The sequence below is a fragment of the Carassius gibelio genome, chromosome A22 (assembly GCF_023724105.1).
Source record: "Carassius gibelio isolate Cgi1373 ecotype wild population from Czech Republic chromosome A22, carGib1.2-hapl.c, whole genome shotgun sequence".
Classification (NCBI taxonomy): Eukaryota; Metazoa; Chordata; class Actinopteri; order Cypriniformes; family Cyprinidae; genus Carassius; species Carassius gibelio.
Window position 1 is genome coordinate 22,192,161 of NC_068392.1, and position 5,000 is coordinate 22,197,160.

At 34.2% G+C, this 5,000-nt stretch overlaps 1 non-coding gene across 1 annotated transcript; it reads left to right on the forward strand.

The window, feature by feature from the left end:
- Nucleotides 1–163: 163 nt before the first annotated feature.
- On the forward strand, nucleotides 164–282 carry LOC127943683 (5S ribosomal RNA). Its single transcript, XR_008149836.1, has one exon. It is a non-coding gene; the product is annotated as a 5S ribosomal RNA (ribosomal RNA).
- Nucleotides 283–5,000: the final 4,718 nt, after the last annotated feature.

Here is a 5,000-nt window from a genome sequence, read left to right on the forward strand (position 1 = left end):
GATCTCTGATTCTTAGCAGGTTTAGGTCTGGTTAGTACTTGGATGAGAGACTGCCTAGGAATACCAGGTGCTTTAAGCTTTTGGGTTTTCTTTCCTACTTATATAATGTACTGGCGATTAGATGGGCTGGTCTTTAAATAGCCCTCTCTTTGCAGCAGTCTTCGCTTACGGCCATACCAACCTGGCTATGCCCGATCTCGTCTGCTCTCGGAAGCTAAGCAGGTTTGGGCCTGGTTAGTACTTGGGTGGGAGACCGCTTGGGAATACCGGGTGCTGTAAGCCTTTTGGAAACTTTTCACTTACTATATAATAATTTTGCCAAAAAATAGAGTCAATGCCCCATCTCTGAATCTTAGCAGGTTTAGGTCTGGTGAGTACTTGGATGAGAGACTGCCTAGGAATACCAGGTGCTTTAAGCTTTTTGGAAATGTTTCACTTAGTACATAATAATTTTGCTAAAAAAATAGATTCAATGCCCGATCTCTGCATCTTAGCAGGTTTAGGTCTGGTTAGTACTTGGATGAGAGACTGCCTAGGAATACCAGGTGCTTTAAGCTTTTGGGTTTTCTTTGCTACTTATATAATGTACTGGCGATTAGATGGGCTGGTCTTTAAATAGCCCTCTCTTTGCAGCAGTCTTCGCTTATGGCCATACCAACCTGACGGCGCTAGAGAGTCTGACAGGAAGTACTGTGCTGCAGTTGGAGAGAAAGGCTCTCCCACATTTTTTTTCATTTGTTTTGTTTTTGTTTAATATCAAGTTAAAAAGTTTGAAGTATTTTGTTTTTGTTAACGTCGTTTTAACCCCGGGCAGTTTTAAACTGTCTGGGGTTTGAGCTATTTTATTTTGTTTGTTTGTTTTTTTTTGTTTTTTTTGTGGCTAAGCTATTTAACAAGGATGGAAACAATGGCTAATGGATCAGATCTGGACAAGGTTTTTGAGGAAAAGAACAATGATTTTGAAGGAGACACTACTTTGGAAAAACGGATTATGAAAAACGATGGAAAGGATTACAATGAAACATGGGCAACTGTTGTATCAAGAAGGAAAAGAAATGGAGCTGAAATGGAGAAAGGCCGCACTGAACAGCAACCAACTACACAAGGTAAAGAAAAGTTTGATACAAAAGGAGAAAAGAGACAAGAAGAATGTCGGAGAAATGAAATGATAAATAGATTAAAAGACAAAATGAAATATCAGAGGGAATACAAGAAAGAAACAACACTGACAATGACTGTGGAAAATCCAGAAAAACTAACTGCCATCATGATAATTAAAGCTATTGAGGACATTACTGGAAAAGGTAAACTATATGGACTAAGGAAAAAAAATGACTTCGAGTATGAGCTTACATTGGAGAATCAACTAGACTGTGACAATTTATTGAATGGACTACTATTGAATGGACAAATGTGTAAAATAAGCAAACTTTGTGAAATGGAGAGGGTCGTTTCTTTTTTACGTTTGCCAAATTATATCAATGACAAGGATGTACTACAAAAACTGCAAAGCTGGGGAGTTACACCGATACTGCCGTTGAGAAGGAGGTATTACCCAGGGACAATGGTGGCAGATGGGACAAGATTTATTCGAGTCAAATTCCCTAAGGACGTGGTGTCCCTTCCATATAACACCAGTTTTGAAACAGAGGAAGGAATACAGTTCTTCAGAGTCATTCATGATCAGCAAGTAAAAATATGCAGAATATGTTCAAGTGCTGAACACGAAAAGAAAGACTGCCCTCTACTAACATGCAGAGAATGCCTGGAGCAGGGGCATTATGCGCGGGACTGTACAGCCCTGCGGTGCCAAGGATGCAGAAAGGCATTGCCAACATGCGCATGTGAAACGGATGAAGAGGAACATGAGGAAATGGAAATGGAGATGCATAATGAAGTGGAGCATTTGGAGGAGGCTGATAAAGAAAATACATCACAAAAAACAAGTGGATTAACAAAGGATGTACTGAGCAGTGAAGGAGAGGAAGAAGAAGAGGAAGAAGAAGAAGAGGAAACAAGTGAGAATGAGCAGAATGGGGAAGAAAAAGTGATGACTGGACTACAACAATCTGTGAAAAATGTGGAGCAGGATGCAATGGTAAATAAAGAAGATAATAATGGAACAAAGGATAGTACAATCCCGGAAGAGGTAAGCGACATTGGGGAGAGAAAAAAAAGTTTTTTGAGCAGGGGGACTAAAGGGAAAACAACAGGACAAATAAACATTGAAAAGGTCTTGGAAAGACAAAGAATAAGACGAGAATCTAAAGAAAAAAAGAAGAAGAAAGTAGAGATAATTGCTTTAAAAGATGTTGATTTGAGAGAGACTGAACAAAAGTGATGTGGGTTTTGTTTTGCATTTATATTTTTCTTTTTTTGTTTATGAGTCAGTTGAAACTAGTGTCAATCAATGCAAGAGGATTGTCAACTAGGACTAAATTTGAAAATGTACTCTATTTAACAAAGAAGAGTGATATAATATGTATACAAGAAACTGGATGGAATGAAGACATTGTTAATGGTTTTAAGAAAATATGGGATGGAGAATTTTTTTACAATAATGACCCAAACAGGAAAAAAGGAGTAGCAATTTTAATTAGAAGGGGAGTGACAGAAAAAGCAACAGAAATGTTCACAGATAATGTAGGAAGATTGTTAGTAGTTAAAGTCAAAAGCAAAGAAGAAGAATTAACGATATGTACAATTCATGCACCAAATGACCGTTTAGAAAGAGTCATCTTTTTTAAAAATTTAAATGTTTTAATGGATGGTTATACAAAAGGAATTTTAATTGGGGATTTTAATACTATTTTGGAAAGAATTGATGTGGAGGATTATATGGTATATAGATCAGATGTGGGGAGAACTGAATTAAAGAAAATGATGGAAAAACACAAATTTTTAGATATATGGCGGGAAAGAAACAGAGTAAAAAGAGAATATTCCAGAAGGCAAATTGTGAACACAGTATTAAAGCAAAGTAGACTTGATTTGGTTTTATGTAACAGACAGCTAGAACTATTTATATCAAAAGTATTTTATAAAAGGTTCAGTGAAAGTGATCATGATTTTTTAAATGTAATAATTGATTTTAGTGGAGTAGAGAGAGGTCCAGGGGTGTGGGTTTTAAATGCTGAACTTTTAAAAAACGAGTCTTACAAAATGGAAATAGAAAATGTCATAATAAATAGTATAAACAATATTCTATATGATGAAGAAAAAAGTTTGTGGTGGGATAATTTGAAAAAAGTTATGAAAAAAATATCCATTGAATATTCAAAAAGATTGCAAAAGACAAAGAAAAGTAAAGAAAGATTTTTAAATAAGGAATGGGAAGAAGAAATGAAAAAGATGTCTGAAGGAAAGATGGATGTGACAAAAATAGTGTTTTTAGAAGAACAATTTAAGAAAATAGAGGAGGAAAAGTGCAGGGGAGCTAAAATTAGAAGCAGAGCGAAAAATACAGTAGAGGGAGAAAGAAGTACAAAATTCTTTTTTGAGTTTGAGAAATCAAGAAAACATGCAGAATTGATCAAAAGTATATTAAAAGATGGGAAAGTTGTGAAGGAAAAACAAGGTATTTTAAAAGAAGTGAAGGATTTTTATACTACCTTATTTAAAAAAGATAATATAAATGTGAAAGATGAAGAATATTTATTGAATCAAATTCAAGTTCAAGTAAATGAAGAAGATAAAAGAATGTGTGATAAGGATATAAATGAAGAGGAAATTGAAGAGGTTATAGACCAGTTGAAGAATGGGAAAAGTCCAGGACTAGATGGCTTAACATCTGAGTTTTACAAAGTTTTTAAACATGTTTTAATACCTATTCTGCACAATTTATTTGCTGATACTTTTAAGCAGAAAAAAATGAGTGAAAGCATGAAGACAGGAATGATAAAAATGATCTATAAGAATAAAGGAGATAAAGATCATCTTAAAAATTACAGACCGTTGAGTATGCTAAATACTGACTATAAGATTTTGGCTAAGATCATGGCAAACAGACTGAAAAAAGTGATTCCAAACATCATAACAACAAATCAGGCATATGGTGTCTTAAATAGAGATATATCAGACATAGTAACAAATATTAGAGACTTAATATGGTATATGAAAGAAAAAGGTGAAGGAGGGTATTTAATTAGCATAGATTTGGAAAAGGCTTTCGACAGAGTAGAGCATAAATATTTGTTTGACTTAATTGAAAAATTTGGATTTGGGAGGAATTTTATAACATGGATGAAATGTTTCTATACTGACATTTTAAGTTGTATTAAAGTAAATGGGTTTTTAACTGATTATATTGAAATTTCGAGGTCTATAAGGCAGGGCTGTCCTTTATCGGCATTACTTTATACTTTAGTTGCTGAACCATTAGGAATAGCAATTAATAAAGAAAAACAAATACAAGGAATTTTAGTTGAAAATGGTGTAATGCAACAAAAAATTTTCCAATATGCAGATGACACGACTTTGTTTTTAAAGGATTTAAAGAGTATTGAAAAAGCAATGTTAATTTTTGAAAAATATTGTAGCGGAACAGGAGCTAAAGTCAATAAAGAAAAGACTGAGTATATGAGGATAGGGAAGGTGGATACTTTGGGAAGACAATGGGAATTTAAAGAGCAGAAGAACCAATTAAAGATTTTAGGAGTTATACTTGGGAAAGATGAAATGAAAACAAGAGACCTGATTTGGGAGGAGGTTATAGGCAAAATGGAAAAAAGACTTAACTTTTGGAAACAAAGAGAATTGTTTTTAAAAGGGAAAGTATTAGTTCTAAATTCTTTATTCCTGTCTAAGATGTGGTATATTTTAAGTGTGGTTAGTCTGCCAGCATGGGCGTACAAAAGAATAAAAACTTATATTTTAAAGTTTTTATGGGATGATAAGCCAGCAAAAATAGCATATGACACAATAATTGGGGAGGTGGAAAAGGGAGGTTTGAGACTCATAGGTCCAATGGTAAGAATGAAGAGTATGAGAATAAAGACAGT